This window comes from Chiloscyllium plagiosum, unplaced genomic scaffold (genome assembly GCF_037043375.1).
Source record: "Chiloscyllium plagiosum isolate Xiang-an unplaced genomic scaffold, Cpla_swu_hap1 HiC_scaffold_27, whole genome shotgun sequence".
Taxonomy (NCBI): Eukaryota; Metazoa; Chordata; class Chondrichthyes; order Orectolobiformes; family Hemiscylliidae; genus Chiloscyllium; species Chiloscyllium plagiosum.
The window spans coordinates 26,402,850-26,422,473 of record NW_028270165.1 but is presented as its reverse complement, the minus strand read 5'-3'; the positions used below and the strand labels follow the sequence as shown (position 1 = coordinate 26,422,473).

General features: G+C 39.7%; 1 pseudogene; it reads right to left on the bottom strand.

Annotated features, from left to right (window-relative positions):
- Nucleotides 1–8,624: 8,624 nt before the first annotated feature.
- LOC148143477 (putative G protein-coupled receptor 139) lies at nt 8,625–18,663 on the bottom strand (annotated as a pseudogene).
- Nucleotides 18,664–19,624: the final 961 nt, after the last annotated feature.

Genomic DNA, 19,624 nt, shown 5'->3' with positions numbered 1-19,624 from the left:
CTACTTAATTGCTGTGGAAATAGCTGAGCAGGTTTACTTATCATTCTTGCAAATGATTTCGGCTTTACCCTGTGGTAAACTAGCTTTAATATTCTTTTTAGACAAGATATGCCAGGCAAGTTTTCTAATGTTTTATAATTACAATGAAATCTATATCTGTGATTATTTAAATAATTGATCAATATTGTAAATAATTTCAGAGAGACAGATAATATCTGCAAGATAATTTAAGATGCAGTTTCCCCGGTTGAACAAATTTTTAATGAGACCAGATGTAATTAGTTGCTCTAGTTTTTCTTCACAATTTTTCAACGTTTTTACTTAACGTGTTTTTTCTTAACGTCATAATTTCCTTTATGCTTGCCAACAAAACTTCCAAATGCTCTTTTTATTAATTTTTGTGTCTCTGTCTTTGCATCCTTTGGGATTTTTCCATTCAGATAATGCTTTCTGTTGCATCAGATTAATACCTTCCTCAAATGTACATAGAACATATAACATAGAAGAATACAGCGCAACACAGGCCCTTCGGCCCTCGATGTTGCGTCGATCCAAGCCCACCTAACCTACACTAGCCCACTATCCTCCATATGCCTATCCAATGCCCGCTTAAATGCCCATAAAGAGGGAGTGTCCACCACTACTACTGGCAGGGCATTCCATGAACTCACGACTCGCTGAGTAAAGAACTTACCCCTAACATCTGTCCTATACCTACCACCCCTTAATTTAAAGCTATGCCCCCTCGTAATAGCTGACTCCATACGTGGAAAAAGGTTCTCACGGTCGACCCTATCTAAACCCCTAATCATCTTGTACATCTCTATCAAGTCACCCCTAAACCTTCTTTTCTCCAATGAAAACAACCCCAAGTGCCTCAGCCTTTCCTTATATGATCTTCCTACCATACCAGGCAACATCCTGGTAAACCTCCTCTGCACCCATTCCAGTGCCTCCACATCCTTCCTATAGTATGGCGACCAAAACTGCACACAATACTCCAGATGCGGCCGCACCAGAGTCTTATACAACTGCAACATGATCTCAGGACTCCGGAACTCAATTCCTCTACCAATAAAAGCCAGTACGCCACATGCCTTCTTCACCACACTATTTATCTGGGTGGCAACTTTCAAAGATCTGTGTACATGGACACCAAGATCCCTCTGCTCATCCACACTACCAAGTATCCGACCATTAGCCCAGTATCCCATCTTTTTGTTACTCTTATCAAAGTGAATCACCTCACACTTAGCTACTTTTGGTTTTGTTGAAGAAGGCTTTTACAATTTCGGCTACTGGTGTCCCTTAAAAATAGACTGTTCCAGCAGACTCTTCTGTAATTTGTAGCAGCTTTTATGGAAAGAAAGCAGAGTTAAAGAATTGGTTGTAGTGCTAACGCCCTGCGAGGATAATTTGACTGTTGCTATTCCACATTCCTTCTGAATTAGTCCCACATTTTAGGTTTTCTGCTAATTGATTTTTTTAAAAATTCGATTGTAACAGCCTCCGTCACATATGCAGATCCTAATCAAATGCTATTTTTAAATGTTTTTGTCGTATTAAATTGCGTATATTATCAATTTCCTTTGGTCATTGTGTGTTGGTTCAGATCGCTTGGCCAAGTGGAGCATTATAACTGTTCTGTACTGGAGCTTGTTGCATTTTAAAAGCTTTGCCAAGAAAGATTGAATTAATTCACCTGCAAGTTTGAGGATCTCAGCTAAAAATAATTAAGTAGAACTCCTATTCATTTGAAAAGGTATATTTTATTATAGTTCAACAAAAGATACACCGGTTCTTATAAATGTAAGTCGCATTAAATCACACTCAGACAGTTCTTGAAGTATAAAACTTGAAAGCCACAACAACAGAGGTTTACGCCACTCAACCCTCGATTCAGATGAGATCGTCCTGCCGTCTATTTACTGCTAACATAAACATTTCGTCGAAAGTAAGTCGATGTTTATGAATTAACTCCGTTATATGTTCATTGCTACAACAAATTGACCTGGAGTAAATATGGTACCGAAATTGAATGCATATCTCAGAGACTGGCGTGTGAGAAATGGGTGTTCTTGCATAAGACAAGAGCAAGAAACGTCTGTATGGATTCAGACAAAGAAAACCCGAAATATGTGCTCTTAGCATCTTTTATGGATAATTATTGCACGATGCACATTCAGGAGTAAATAAGTTATCAGGGGTCCTAGATTTGGTAAAGTATAATGAGCAGAGTTAGTTAATGTGACTGAGTAGAAATGGAGTCTTAAGGTATCAGTGAACAATTTGTGTTTGATAGGGAGGGAAGGGAAGGGAAGACAGGAGTTTTTGTTTTCATGCGAAGAAAGCCAAATTGCAAGCATACAAAGTTAGTTAAAGAGAGATGAATAAGAATTCGGTCTGTAACCGAGTAAAGTCGCTTAATTCCCAAGGACCACAGGGTTGCTGTCTCATTATAATTAGACATCTGTTGGTGGTTTAATTTACTCGGAAAATCAGCACATCTCAGGCAACGGAAAATGTTGAAAAGGTGAGCCCTGCCCGTAAGCACAGCCTGTGTGGTGATTAAACTTACGCAGTTGGCATGCTCTGCATTACTAACCAGCTTTCCATGCAACCTATCGAGCTGAGTGGACAAACATTTAATGAGATATGTCAAGAAATACCACAAAGCTACATTTCTATGAAAGAAAGACTGAGACTAACGAAGTAACTATCCTCAGCTCAATAATGATTTAAAGAATGGCATAAACTTGAAGAAAAAAAAAAGTTCAAGTCTGCGAAGATAGTTGCTAGCTCTGAAGCTCGGAGCCAAAATCATAAAAATTGAGTTGTGGAACTAAATAAGATTTTTGGAATCTGTAATATGGCCGTTTAGTATGATTAATCTAGAAATTGCCTGTACTGAAATGACCATGATGCAAATTCAGATGGGAGTAACGTGAGAGAGATGCAGTGAAATGAAAAATAAAGCACGATTCAATAGACTGGAACAGTAGCAACGAAGACAGAGTAGGATTTTATTGACCTTTCGGATAATCATGAATATAGAGCATAGAATGTAGAATAAAGAACATAGAACAGTACAGCACAGTACGGGCCCCCGGGGTCCTCGATTTTCTGCCGGTCTTATATCATACTCTAAATTCAGATTAACCTACTTCCCCTTCATCAGGTAACCTACTCACCTAACTTCCAAGTGCCTGTTCAAAAGTCGCTTAGATATCCCTAATGTATCTGACTCTATTATCACTGCTGGCAGCGCATTCGAAACACTCACCATTCTTTAAGTAAAAAACCTACCTCTGACATCTCCCGTGAACCTTTCTCCAATTGCGTTAAAACTGTCGAGTCTCTTGAATGACATTTCCGTCATGGAAAAATGTGTCTTCCTGTCCACTCTATCTATGCCTCTCACCATCATTTGTACGTGTATCAAGTCATGTCTCATCTTTCTTCGCTGCAATGAGAAAAGCCTTAGCTGGCTCAACCTTTCTTCATAAGCCAGTCCCTCCAGCCCAAGCAGCATATTGTAAAATCTCTGCATCCTCGTTAACGTTTTCACATCTTTGTTATAGTGACGCGAACAAAAGTGAACATAATATTCCAATTTTGGTCAAACCAGGATTCCATAGAGCTGCAGCATAACCTCGTAGAACTTAAAGTTCATCGCCATGGTAACATCTGCCGTCTAAGCAATTCTATCAACCTAGGTGGGAACTTGTAGGGATCTATGAACATGGACCCCAAGATCCCTCTGTTCTTCCACACTGCCAAGAATCCCGCATTCAACCTTGCATTCTGCATTCAAAATCGACGTTCCAAAGTGAACGACTTCACACTTTTCCAGGTTGAAATTCATCTGCCACTTCCCAGCCCCGTTCTGCATTCTGTCTATGTTGCATTGCTACCCACAACAGGCCTCCCATCGTCCAATAATCCAACAACGCGTCAGGAAAATTGCTCAGGCATCCTTCCCCTTCCTCATCCAAGTCATTTATAAAAATAAAAAAGAACAGAGGTCCCAGAACCGATCCCTGTGGAACACAATTTGTTATTCCAGGCTGAATATTTTCCATCTACCATCACGTTCTGCCTTCTATGGGCAAACCAATTCTGTGTCCAGACTGACAGGTTTCTGTATATATCATTCCTCCTTACTTTCTGAATGAGCCCACCGTGAGGACACTTATTAAACGCCTTTCTAAAATCCATGGACCTCACTTCCACTGCTCTACCATCATTAACCTGTTTTATCATAGCCTCAAATAACTCAATAAGGTTTGTGAGGCATGACCTGCCTCTCACAAAGCCATACACACTATTTGTAGTCCAATTATAGTTTTCAAAGTAAGCAGAATTCCTGTCTCTCAGAATCCTCTCCAATACTGTTCCCACCCCTAACATTAAACTGACTTGTCTGCAATTCACAGGATTGTTCCTATTCACCTTTTCGAACAAGGGAATAACATTTGTCTCTCCCCAATAATCCGATTCGAATCCAGTATCAAACCGTATGCTGTTGGAAATTCACAGCTGGTCAGGCAGCATTGGAAGACAAGGAGAGTCGACATTTCGAGCACAGGCTCTTCATTACAAGTGCAGTGGGATGGAGAGTGGGATGTATTCTGAGAAATAAATGGGAGGGCATGGGGCTGGGAGGAATGTAGCTAGGAATAAGCAAGGTAGATGAACCGGGGAGGGTGATGATGACAGGTCTGAGTGAAGGGTGAAGTGGATAAGAGGAAGGGAAAGGACAGCTAGGACAGTTCAAGTAGGGAGTGCCGAGTTGGAGGGTTGGATCTGGAATAAGGTAGGGGGAGGGGAGATTAGCGAACTAATGAAATCAACATTGATCCTGAGTGTTTGTGGATTTCCAAGGCGGAAGGTGATGTAATGAGGATCCAAAGATCATCGCCAAAGGTGCAGCAATCCCTTTCCTCGCTTCCTATACTAAACTAGTGTGTGTCCCGTCTGGTCCAGGAAATTTATCGAACCTTATGTCTTTCATAGTTTTTAGCACATCCGGCTTCCTAACATCAACCTGTTATAGGATTTTAGTCTGGTTCACGCTGTCCTCAGAAACATTAGGGTCGGTATCAGTAGTGAATACTGAAGCATAGATGCCTTTAAGGACCTACCCTTCTCCTCCGAGCCCAAGCTCAAGTTCCCTCTACTAAACCTGATTGCTCCTGATTGATCCTACTCACACTCTAACCATCCTTTTGTTCCTTTCATTAATGAAGAACGCTTTCGGGTTTTCATTAATCCTACCAATGAAAGCTTTTCCATTCAGCTTTCCTGTTCCCTGAGTCGATTCTTCACTTTCTTCCTGGCAATCTTCCAACCCTATAAAACCCTGTCTGATCCTTGCCTCTGTAACCTTAAGTAATCTTCTTTCTTTCTCTTGACTAAATGTTCCAAATCCCTAGTCACCCTAGTTTATTTCAAACTATCATTTCTTCCTTGACTCAGTGCGACAAAACTATCCAGCACTATTATCAAGTGCTTCTTAAACAACCTTCACGGTTCTCTGACATCGTCTATTCCCAATTATGCGTCCCAGTTCCTGCCCAATAGCGTTGTAACCCGCCGCTCCCAATTAAAGGCTTTCCCATACCATCTGATCCTATCCTTCTACATACGTATATTAAAGGTCATGTAGTTGTGATCACAATCACCAAAATTATTACCCATCGAGAGATCTGACACCTGACATGGTTCACGGCCAATCACCAACTCTAATATGGCAGCCACTCTTCTCGGCCTAACTACATATTACATCAGGAACCATTTCTATACATATCTGATAGCAATTGCTCAATCCAAACGATTTGAACGAAGTAGTTTCTATTCAACATGAGTGAAGTTAAAATCACCCATGACAATAATCATGTTACTTCTACACATTTCCAAAACCTGGCTCCCAATCTGTGTATTGGTTGCTATTATGGGGACTGTAGAAACTCCGAATAAACTCTTATTTTGTTTATGATGTCCAGCCATACTGACTCTGTAGTTAAACACTCCTCAACGTTCTCCATTTCTACAGTTGTGATATTATCCTTGATTAACAATGTCATTCCTCCACCTCTTTTACATCCCCCACTCCATTAATTTTGAAACATCTAATCCCCGGAACATCCAACAAATATTCCTCCACCTGTGATACCCAAATCTCCTTAATGGCCAGAACATCAAAGTTTCAACAATTGATTCATGCGCTGTGTACATCACCCTTGTTCCTAAATCTTCTTGCAATAAAATAGAAACAAATAAACCCATCATATTGGCTGCACCTTTGCCCTACCAAGTACCAATCCCTCCTCACAGACTCTCTGCACACTGTCTCTGACTGTTGACTGCCTCTTCCATCATCTGATCCTTGGCTCAGGTTCCGATGTCCTTTTCCACAACTCCCGACCAGGATATTGGTAGCCCTCCAGTTCAGGTGTAAACGATCCTTTTTCTGCAGGTCCCACCTCCCCCAGAAAGTATCCCCATAATTAACATATCTGAACCCCTCCCTCCTGCGCAGTGCTTTTAGTATTTTACTATAGTCACAATAATAAAAGTTGATCTTTGAAAGTGAGAAGCATTGGATCAATGTTAAAGGATTAGACATCAAAAATCTAAGAACATACTAATTAGCAGCAGAAAAAAACCCTTTAACCTTATCATCGTTCTCCTTTATTAAATACGATAATTGGAATTCTTATCATTGCCCTATTTCCACATTTATGTCTGAATTCCTTTAATGCCATCGCCACGCACATTTATTATTAAACCAGTTCTGAGTCAGCCTTGGTTTTATTCAATGGTAAAATATCATTTTTTCTTATGGTATAGAGTTCCAAAGGTTGGCAGTAAATTGTTAGAAGATGTTGAAATTCAAATCTGAATTGCCTGGGTAGCTCCTTCACGTAGAAATCACATTCATTTATTTTAGCCTCCTCCTGAAAGAGAAATATCCTTTCAGCACCGAATCTGCCAAAACCCTTCACAATCTTCCAAACTATTTTGTTTGACGGTAGCACCGTTTTGAAACGAACCCTGAGTATCTGGACAATGCAAATCAGTCATGAAATTGATTAAAAATCCTACATCTGGCTAACATGCATTGAGAAAGTACTCAGACCAAATAACATATTCCAATTTCTTGTTTCAATATGAAGTAATTGCAATCCATTAATTCAAGATTGAACGTACTTAGTGTAACAAACAGTCAAGGAACAACATTGACAAAGGATCACAAAATAACCACCCACAAAGACAAAAAGAGAGAAATGTTATTCCTTTAGAAATTTATAGTAAACTTGACTTATTAACTCGTGCTGAATATATTTTGATTATAACGAGCCCTACAGAGAATTATAGTCCTGATACAAAAATCTCCAGTTTACAATGTGTAAACATTTCATTGTTTGGCGGGATTGTAACTTTGATTTGCCGTCAAAACACAATTCATATTGTTAATCCATTTCAGTAAGTTAACGTTTGATCTTGTCAGTGCAATTGTTGATTAGATTACAGTGTGGAAACAGGCTCTTCAGCCCAACATGTCCACACCGACCCGACGAAGCGCAACCCAACCATGCCCCTACATTTACCCCTTACCTAACACGACGGGAAATTTAGCATGGCCAATTCACCTGACCTGCACATCTTTGGACTGTGGGAGGAAACCGGAGCACCCGGAGGAAACCCATGCAGGCACGGGGAAAATGTGCAAACTCAACGCAGTCAGTCACCTGAGGCGGGATTTGAACCCGGGTCTCTGGCGCTGTGAGGCAGCAGTGCTAATCAATGTGCCTCCGTGCCGCCCGTGTTCTCCCGTCTTTAGTTTGAATTAAGATATATTTGCTCCCCCAACGGAAATTACAGCTTCCACATTCTGCTCAGTAGCTGATATGGTGAGAAACATTCTCTGCTGTGTAGGCAACAGCAGATCATAGTGCGGTCGATGCTGGGAGTCCCCCTTTGTGAATAGTGATTTTATTGGTCATTTTGGGAATACTATCTTCTTAATGTCTCAGACCCTTTGACTTCCAATTTCCAACCCCATTTGGATCTCAAAATATCTTCCTAAGGATCTCATATTAATGTTTTCAGAACTCCGTTACTACTGTCCCAACCGCCATAACTAACATCTCTTGGGCAGGTAGAAATGCCAATCATACGACTGCATCAAACCGACTGCATATTGTGACCAATAGTTGGCTTCTCTGTCATGATGTGTTACCATTTTCACGTTGACATTTCCATCATTCTCATTACTGACACGACCATCGTAGTACAGAAAGAATCTGGAATTGAAATCATGAGCGTCTCTTTCATATCATGCAAGAAACTCAGCTCTAGCGTGTATGGCATTTGTTGATAGTATTATCAAATTCATTGTCAGATGATATGAAGAAAAGAAAGCTGAATTCAAGAAGTGCAATCAAAAACCTCCATTTCCCATAGCCCAGCTCTAAACAGTGGCAATCATTCTACCCGCTTTTCATCCCGTCCTCTCTAAATCAAATCCTTACCATCTCACACAGTTTCAGATGATTCACCTGTCTTTGCCAAATCTGTGTTGGGAGGTTGAGTTACTGATATATGGAAAACTTAGAAATTCACAACTGACTGCTCCCCATTGATTTTTTTTCAAATAAATGAAGAGTACTTTATGTCATCAAATATTTCACTGCATTGGTGAACTTCGCTCTGAATTTGGACTGAGTTGCCGCATAAATGAAGGTGTTTGTACAGCAACTTAAATTTCTCAACATAATTCCAGCTTGTTGAAACATATATTCAGAATCATAGTAATAGTGGCGATCAATTCCTAAAACTTGGTAATAAAAGAATTCAATAACGTTCACCAACCACAGAAGTATGAAGCTGCCAGATATGCTAAAGAGTAAAATCATAGACTTTCTTCTACTCTCCATCTCTGAATCACTGTCATTCTGTCCCTTGCTCTGACATCTCAGTTCCTTACGAACCTGACTGACAGTTATAATGTGCCTGATAGTTAGAGCATTGAACAGCAGAATTAAAGCAAATGGAACCAATGGTGTCATAATCCTATCAAACCAGGCAAATCCCATCCAGCCAACTTCGGTGTAGAATGTTTCCTTGTCGATGCATCCCCAAGGTACATTGTTGACTATCTCTCCGGGTTCCTGAGTGAAATAGAATGGAATGTTTTTTAAAAGCAGCACGATGCTTGTTGTTGCAAGAACCACAGCTGCAGCTTTTTCAGTGCAATATTTTGTTTTCAACGTCTGGCAACAAATAGCCACAAATCTGTCAAAAGAGAAAATGATTGTAAACCACACAGAACAGTCTATGGCTCCACCTTGCAGGACCTTGCGAAGACTACAGATTGGTGTGATGTCCAAAAAACACACAGGGAAATAATGAGCGTTGATCTGGTTCAGTATGACCTCTGTGATAATGACCAGTAGATCTGCTATTGCCATTGCCACCAGGTAACGAGTGGTGCAGTTGGAGAGGCCACACTTTCCACGAGAGAGGATGAACATTGACACTAAATTAACTGCAAGGCAGTGAAGGGAAAAGAGACTGAGAATTATTGATCAACGAATCTGTGTCTCAATAAGCCAGTACGAATTTGAAGTTAGCACTTAATCTGATGGAACAGATTTGGGTTAGAAATGAAAGTTTCCAGATTCCATCACTGGTTAATATTATCCTACATTGTGGAAACAAGCCACTTGGTCGAACGAATCCACACGAAACAGGAAACCACCGGGATCCAATCCCCTAATCTATTTCTCCACATTGTTGCCCAACTAATGCAACTAAACCGCAGATCTCTGAACACTTTGGGCAAATTGGCATGGTCAATTCATCTAACCTGCATGTCTTTGAATTGTGGGTGGAATGTGGAGCACGGGACAAACACAACCAGAGAAGGGAAGCATGCACAAACCCCACATAGACAGTCGCCCGAGGCTGAAATGAAACTCGGATTCCTGGCTCTGTGAAGTAGCAATGCTAACCATTGAGCCACCGTACCTGCCTTCAAGCAAAGCTCCAAACGGTTCTCTGTTTATTGAACTGGGAAAAACATCACCTAGATGGCTATTTACAGGCGGTATTTTGGCAATTTAAACACATTAAATAGTCGAGTCTCTGATTTAATCACATTTGTTGGTTTGTACCTAATATCAATGGCTGCCACATTAGAATGCGCAAAGCATACAGTTAGTGCTGGGATGAATGATTTAGGTCATGAGCATTGATTCTCACTACCTCTGAATAAAAAGAAGTCCCACATTTGGTCAGGTCCTCCTCACATCTGGATCTTCCTGTCGAAAATGTACATAATTGTTTACACATTGAGTGAAAGCTTCAAAACAAATGGGAAACCAGGCAAATCATAACAGCCCTGTCCAGTTTGAAAAGTGCTAAGCTTTCCAGAAATATGTTCCATTCTCGTGCATCCTTCAAGCCCCTGTGAAGGAAATGAGATTTAGCTATATTAATTAAACAAATGCACACGAACCAGGCGTACAGATGGTATTAGTAATAACATTAGCAAATTTGCTGTTGATACTAATCTGGGTGGCAGGGTGAAATGTGAGGACGACGTTAGGAGATTACAGGGTAACCTGGATAGATTAGGTGAGTGGTCAGATGCATGGAAGATGCAGTTTAATGTTGGCAAATGTATGGTTATCCACTTCGGTGGTAAGAACAGGAAGGTAGATTACTCCCTAAATGTAATCAATTTAGGTAAAGGGACAGTACAAAGAGATCTGGCTGTTCTTGTACACCAGTCAATGAAGGTAAGCATGCAGGTACAGCAGGTAGTGAAGAAGGCTAACAGCATGCTTGCCTTCATTACACGAGGCATTAAGTATAGAAGCAAAGAGGTTCTTTTGCAGCTGTACAGGGCCTTGGTGAGACTACACCTAGAGTATTGTGCGCAGTTCTGTTCTCCAAATTTGAGGAAAGACATTCTGGCTACTGAGGAGTGCAGCGTAGGTTCACGAGTTCAATTCCTGGAATGGCGGGACTACCTTGCGCTGAAAGACTGGAGCGACTGGGCTTGTATACCCTTGAGTTTAGAAGACTGAGAGGGGATCTGATTGAGACGTGTAAGATTATTAAAGGATTGGACTCTCTGGATGCAGGAAACATGTTTCCACTGATGGGTGAGTGCCGAACCAGAGGACACAGCTTAAAAATACAGGGTAGCCCATTTAGGACGGAGATGAGGAGAAACGTCTTCACCCAGAGAGTGGTGGCTGTGTGGAAAGCTCTGCTCCAGAGGGCAGTGGACGCACAGTCTCTGGATTAATTGAAGAAAGAGTTGGATAGAGCTGTCAAGGATAGTGAAATCAAGGATTATGGAGATAAGACAGGAACAGGATACTGATTAAGGGTGATCAGCCATGATCATATTGAATGGTGGTGCAGGCTCGAAAGGCAGAATGGCCTACTCTGCATCTATTGTCTAATGTCTAATGTTTACGGTGCTTTGCCATTCATCCACAGGGGCATTGAGTTTAAGAGCCAAGAGGTTTTGCTGCAGCTCAATAAAACTCAATGAGACTCAGGTCGCCTCATCATAGGATGAATGTAGATGCTTTTGAGAGAATGCCAAGTAGATTTACGAGGATGTTGTCTGGATTGGAGGGCTCGTCTTGTAAAGAGAGTTTGAGTGAGCTGTGGCTTTTCACACAGGAGAGAAGAAGGAAGGGAGGTGACCTGATAGAGGTGTACAAGGTAATGAGAGGCATAGTAGATATCCAGAGACTTTTCCGCAGGGAAGAAATGGGTACCACGAAGGATCATAATTTTGGGGTTCTTGGAGGATGGAATGAAGGAGATGTGAGAGGTAGATTCTTTATGCAGAGGGCGGTGTGTGCATCGACTGCATGCCTGCGGTGGTAGAAGACTCAGTGTCTTTACGAGCATTTAAACCACTGCAGGACAACTATGTTGATGACAGCAATGTGAGTGATGTGTAGGATAGGATCATATTAGATTTTGTTAAAGGCTCGGCACAACATCTTGGTTTGAAGGACCTGTACTGTTCTATGTTCTATATCCTATTTCTGCAATCACAACTACAGTGCTCTTTATCCTTTTTGTTTTGTTTACATCTCCTTACAACATAATCCCAAAAGTGTGCAGCTTAGATGAACCGGCCATATACAATTCCCTATCGTGTTCAGGGATGTGTACGTTATGTACAATGGTTCATGAACGTGTAGAATTATAGGGAAGGTGTATGGGTCTAGGTAGGTTGCTCTTCGGAGGGTCGGTGTGGACTTGTTTCAACACTGTAGCGATTCTATGAATATAAGGAAAATGAATAAAGTAGAACATGGTGATGAACAAAATAAAGCAGCCAATAGCTCCACTTTAAAAATTTGGAAAGATTACATAGAGTGAGGATTTTCTGGAAACTCACTTAAAATTTCAATCATACATCAACATTGTCAGTCTGTGCAGCATGACCTCTCAATGTGCCAATGGCATGCTCAAGAACCATGGACCCGAGCCTCGGCTAGTTTGGTACCGTTTAAGAATTAGTCATCAAAGGAACAGATTCAGACCAGAATCAGAAACTTATCCATTAGGATCCTCGCAGAATTTCCTTCCCCACAAGTTTGGACACTTATCTGAGTTAGTTATGTCTCTATATCCGATCCAAATTCTCGGATCTGCAATGCCTCATGTTAAATAAATCATCACGTGTTCAAAAACCCTTCGAGACAGCACAATCTCCCTGGGATTGGATGAGATCTTCAACTGAAAGCCAGAACTTGGAAATTCTAAATTACCTGTGCATCAGACACTCCTCAACACCGACGCCCAATAATCATCCTCTTACTACAGTTCTACATACATTCAAAATTGTGTGGCCAACTGGCACTCTGACTTTATTTACAATTTTGCTGACAGGACCATTTTCGTAAATCGGCTCTCAAATAATGTTGAGATTGACTTAATGAAAGAGATCGACTCCTCAGTGACATGGTGTGAGGACAGCAAACTCTCCATCAATGAAGGAGCTGATAGTCGTCTCCAGGACGCACCCCTTTTTGAAATATTGATGTTGAGATCGAGATGGTCCAGGGATTCCTATGAGTAACGATCAATAACAATCTGTCCTGGTCCATTCTCGTCGATTTTACGATTAAGAAAATCAGACACACAGATGCATCTATTTCCTTAGAAGCCAAAAGAATATTAACATGTGCACGATAAGTCTTACCCTTTTTGTATAGATGCACCAGAGAAAGCATTCTATCTAGCTGCATCACAGCTTAGTATGGCAATTGTTGTCTGTAAGATCGTGAAAATGACAACGAGTTCTGAGCACAGCCCAGTCCATAATGTAAATCAGTCTTCCACCCACAAATTCAGTCTATACGTATGGCTGCTTCGGGAAAACAGCCAATATAACCACTGACCACTCACGCACCCCTTATGTCTGCGTCTATCCTCTTCTTTCGGGAAGAAGTTACAAAAGTTTGGAAACAAATACCCACGGATTCAAAAGCAGCTTCTTGTACACCGTATCAGACTTTTGAACAGACTTTCAAATATGAAAGTTGACCTCTCGCTGCAGCTTTTCTTTAGCTGTAACAAAATATTCTCTCTTTTACTTTATTAGCCTAATATATCTACACATGGAATGATCAGCCAGAATAGCACACATTGCATCTCAATGTATTTCAGCATATTTAACAGTAATTAATTTAATCACACCAAACCATACCTAATTTGTATGCTTACCTTTTTTGGCCAGTAGATTGAGTATAGTAATCGAGAGTGCATGTCGCATTTGTACAGAACATGGGTTCAAACACTTTTATATTGTTCATTCAGTTCTGGTCTCCCTGCGATAGGGAGGATGTTTTGAAATGTAAAGGGTTCAGAAAACGTTTATAAGAATGTTGCCAGGGTTGGCGGGTTTCAAGTATAGGGTGAGACTGAAAAGATGGCGTCGATTTTCCTTGGAGTGTTTCAGGCTGAGGGGTGACATCATAGAGGTTTATAAAATCATGAGGGGCATAGATGTCATGAATAGCTAAGTTCTTTTCCCGTTCTGTGGGAGTCCAAAACTAGAGAGCATAGTTGTAATGCGAGAGGGCTAAAACTTAAAAAGCACCCAAGTGGCGTTGCACGCAGAAGGTTGTGCTTGTATAGAATGAGCTGCCAGAAGAAGTAGTGGAGTCTGGTGCAATTACAACATTTAAAAGGCATCTAATGGGTACATGAATAGAAATGGTTTAGAGGGATATGGGCCAAAGACTAGAAAATGGGACGAGATTAATTTAGGGTATCTGGGCGGCAAGAACAAAGTTAACCGAAAGGCATGTTTCCATGTTGAACAGCTCTATGGCTCTCTTTCTTCTCCCTGACTTGGAATTAGCTGAAATATAAGAGGCATTTCTTTCTGTGTGCACGAAATCTGATCGAAATGGAATGCTCTAGAGCAGAATGCCAGATCGGAATGAAAGAAATGAAAAGGAGACGAATACTTCTCTTAACCGTTAAGGTAGGGTGGAACAGGGATGAATTCGAGCGGTGTGGGCAAACCTGAAATCGATGCCACACCAAATCTCCGATCAGAAGGACTAGTTCACAATCCAAAGTCACTCCAGTGTCGCCATTTCGATTATGCTGACTGTCCAAGAACATTAAAGTCCTCATTATATAATCAGTTAGGAGATGGTCATTTTTACAAATCATAAAATTATCATCATAATGACTCTTAATTGGAAGGGTTTAGGAGACAATGAGAAAAATGTTGAAATTGTGCGCAAATAAAGTGACAATTGAGGGGCACTCAAAGTCAATCTTGCAATCTGAACTGAGTGATTCAGCAAAGTGTTCATCCAGTCTAATCATTGTCGTTTCCCATACCTCCGAGTATTCTTTTATAAGGACAGGTTGTAGTTACTAACCAAGAGTACATCCATGGAATTATCTTTTCAATTAGATGACATATTTTACCTCGTGGAAAATAGATGGAGTACGTTTTGAGGACAGGTCTTACAGTTCGCACGGGGGTTGCAGATGCTTGTCGTGACTAAAGAATGGGCCTCAGTGCCAATGCCAATGAAGCATTGGGAGAGCGGAGAAGAATACATGATTAGTGCACATTCTACCTGGATGTGGCCAATGTTTTAGTAGATAAGGTAATGATAGTTCTAGTCATGAGGCTGAAGTTAAAGCAAGAACATCAGCAATAGCATGCGAATGGTCATACATCACGTTAAGCAATGTGAAGGAAAATCCAACACTTTGCATTAGTTAAACTATTTGTGAACAGCTGGTCATCTTAGTAGGATCAGGGCAAAAAATATGCAATGTATTAGACCTCAGATTCTGAAAAAACGAGATTTGTGGTTAGGGGTATGGGGCAGAACACAGTAGATAAACAGGAAAAATAAAGACGTGAGCACTTTTGCGATCCGTTTCAGTTTAACTATCAAACAAAAATGAAAACTTTGCATTGGCAGCAGTGTCTCCACAAACAGAAAATCGACAGGAAACATCAGGAAAGATAATCTGCTCATTTGGAACAAACAGAACATCAGTTAAACGACTAAAATACAGAGAACGTTATTCTTGTATTTAACGCAGAAGGCAACACAAGTTGATATGATTGTTCACTCGCTCAATAACATGATTGATTGGAAAATAATTAATTGAAGCATATATTAAAAATGAAAGGCGAGAACTACAAAATGAATAATACATATAGAGCATGTACTTCAGAATCATGATCAAACTTGTTCAAATGTATGCAGACATTGTAATAGTTATTAGAAACTGAAGACTAGCTAAGTAAAATTGTTGCAAAATCCTGTGATTGTGTCAATTATTTGTAAAGGATCCTACATTCTTAGCAAGCCTTACTCGAACCACAGACGTCAGAGCAAATGTGGCAGAATGGGCATGGACTTTTCTGCATATTAAAAGGAAGAATAACAGTAAAGTGTAGCAGCAATTTCAAAATGATTTATAGAATGATTGTTGGAACGTGTGAATTGTTTTTTTCTGCAAGGATTAGTGATAACTCAATGCCTTTTAAAAAGGTTTTCAGTGAACACACCGGGGACAAGAAATTGTATTCATTTCCAAATTGTTGGCAGCTCCGATTTTGTAGTAAACTCAGTCAGATAAAGAATGCCACAAAATAACGGAAAACATTCGAATAAGTTAACGCTGGCTCAAAATTGAGAATTGATGCCATTAGTGAAATTTTGCTAATTTAATTATTTGCTATGTTCATACTGATTTTTGTGTTACAAATAATTAATTTTCAGCTTTCTATATACTTACATTTATTGAACACAATTCTCGTGATATGTTTTTTTAATTCCCTGGGTCATACTTCACACTGCTGAGGACAGAGTGAGACAGGGGAACATCCATTAAAAAAAAACGTGAAATATTGTTACAAGCTGCTATTTAATTAAAAATCCAGTCGTAAAATTCTGCAATGAAGTACCCACAGCCACACATTCGCACTGCATTGTGGCCATAATAGAAGTAAAAATTCCTGACCAATAAATTCTCACTGTTGACTTGAGGTGATAATCAATGCGACAGCAAAACTATCCCTTCGCAAAAATTGATATGTAGCAGCTTTCTAAATGCATGAAATTGTTTTAGATTTTCTTGGAGATAATGTCACTCCTTCCGTAGTTATTGCCAAGAGAAAACAAGCAGATGCGTTTCAGAAACTTTTCGTTTTCACTCATCATAATACTTCGTAAGAAATATCAAATCAAAAAGAAACAGCGTGTGCAATATATGAAAATAAAGGGCTGATGTGTTACAAGTCGACATTGATGGTAGAGACATTGTCATTGAGAACTCAGCAGTCAGTAAAGACTGTGAAATAACGCATTGTTCAAATTTTAAACTGGACTGATTGGTAAAGATGTTGGTGTAATTAAATATATAAAGAATAACTGTCAAGAATTTTCTAGTTTTGGAAACGTTGCATTTTTGTATTCTGCCTTTCTGCATAAAGCATGTCCATGATTGTACACATAATTCATCAGCAGTGCATACTAGAGCGCATTCATTCAAGCACTTTCAAAGGTAAGCTGATTAGGAGTGTAAATCTTCACACATTCTAGATAATTTCAGTCCGTTGCTTCACCTGACCAAGTGAATGAAGATACTTTTCTTTAACATCTGCCCAACTTAGGGATATGAGCTTACATGGATAGTCATGAACTGGCCATGGTAGTCATATGTCAGATAATTGATCAGCAGAAAATCTCTTTGGATTGATCACCAAAGTTGCTTCCATGGAATAGTTGTATATTTTAAAATAAAGGTTCACAAATTCTCAATAATTTTAGGATACTTAAAACTCCCAATGGAATTTTATATAGCTTTCAAACGCAGTTGTGCCATGCAGTATACGATTGACCTTATCATCAAGCCTATAATTAAGGCTCGAGACATATGTGCACTCAGCAAATGTGATGCTGAGTTATGATGCATCGAAAACATCCTGTAGGATCAGACGATGTGTGTCATCATATATCAGTGAGATTTCAGACAATTTTTCTTGACCCGCAAACGTGTTCAATCTGTCCAAAGTTTGACTAAAATTGTAAGGTATCTCAAAACATTTTAATAAGTAATGAAACTAGTTGTCTCACATTGCTGCTACGTAGTAAGAATACGATGGGCTTTGTCAATACCAGAATGCTACCATCAGGCCAAATTGATGCAGGTCTGACACAATGTATCTGGCGTTACAGCTGTCGTTAAACCATCGCTCGTTCTTTCTCTCTAACGCGGGGATAGCTTTACAGTTGAAGTTATAGCGACTTTAGATCCTTTAATTGGATACTGTGATTTGTTTTTCTGTTACAGTTAATCAATTCGACAGAAAACAGAAAAATATAAAGATATTTCAGTTTGCACATTCTTTGAAAAAAGAACTACCAAACAGAGCAATACTTTCCCCTTTTACAATTTCATTTACATTGTTAAAAGTCCAAGACAAACGCATGGACGAAAGAGAAAAAAGTCACGCAAAAAGTACAATTAGGTCAAATTAATTATTTGCATTTCACGAGATGTACTCAGTAAAATTTCACAGTGATAGACCTTCCAAGAAATATATTCTCACTGGAGTTTTCTGCTGCACTGACCATGCTCAGTAGAATTCTACAATGAAGGTTTCTCCTCTCAATATATCAGGATTACTTCAGTAGTCAGGGTAGCGATTGAGATAATTTCATGTAAAATTTCTCCACCAAGTATGAAATCATGCTGACATGGTCGATTAGTTCAGAATATCACCACGTTTATAATGGCCTGCGCTCTAGCTTATGCCATACCGTTAAACTCTACTTAGATTTCCACTTATCAGCAAATTCCAGAATGGCTCTCTGGTCAGTAACCTACAGCCAGTGAGAGCGTACTCGAACTTTGATGAACTCTTCCTGCTAACAGCTGATCTAAAATCACATAATTTTTGACAAATGAAATATTACACTTCAGAGAGCCTGTGTCTGCCAAGCAACCTATTGTGGTGCGGTACACACTTTTCAACAACATAAATAGTTAGCACTTACCAGGAACACCAATGATGGCAAGGATTATATAGAATATTTTATCAATATTGAGAAATGTATCAATCATTATTAGTACTAATTAGCTATTACTTCACGCTGCCAACAATCTCACTCTGTTGTAAACTATACTTGTTAACAGCCTCTACTATATGCCCTGTGAAATCTCCACGGGATTGATGAGATAACAACATCATTCGATTCTGTTTTCCAAAAATATAATGAGCAAACAGATTACGACATTGGGTGTAGACAGTATTGCGATAAAATATATTCACATCCGAGATTGAATTTTAAATTTTCAGTAAATAAACAATTCTACTCATATTGGTCAAGTATCAATAAAAGGAAAATCCAATACACATTCCATCAACAATTATCTCCTCACTCAAGACCGTTCGTCCCATCAGTCATTTGAGTATTTCTTTCTCACTCAAGAATGACAACTCAGCAACGAGATCAAAATTAGAGAGTGTCGACCTCATTGCTGTTCTGCTACACATTGGAATGTGGCTGCCTTCTTTAAAATTAAATGTTCAGTTAAATGGTTGAAGAGATTTTTCTTTGCCACTATCTATTGTACTATACAACAGATAAATAGTTTGATTAATTTCACAAGACAAGTAGTTACAATATCTCTAACTGCTGCAACTCAAATTTGTGATGATACAAGAGAATGAAGTTTGCCAAAATCTAATCGATGCCATGGCTTATGTGCAGATGGTGCCTTCAACTGACATCTTAGAATCACTATAGTGTAGAAGCAGTTCATTCAGCCCATCGAGTCTACACCAACGATCTGAAGAGTATCTCATCCAGACCCACTTAATTCCTGAAAACTTGCATTACCTAATCTAACCTAACCTGTCCAATATAGGTCAAAATAACATTTTCGATCTACTTCACCAGAATATCTTTGAAGTGTGAGAGGAAATCAGTTCACCGGGAGAAAACCATGGTCGACATAAGGAGAATGTGCAAACTCCAAACAGGCAGTTTCCCAAAGCTGGAATTGAGACTATAGTGCCAAC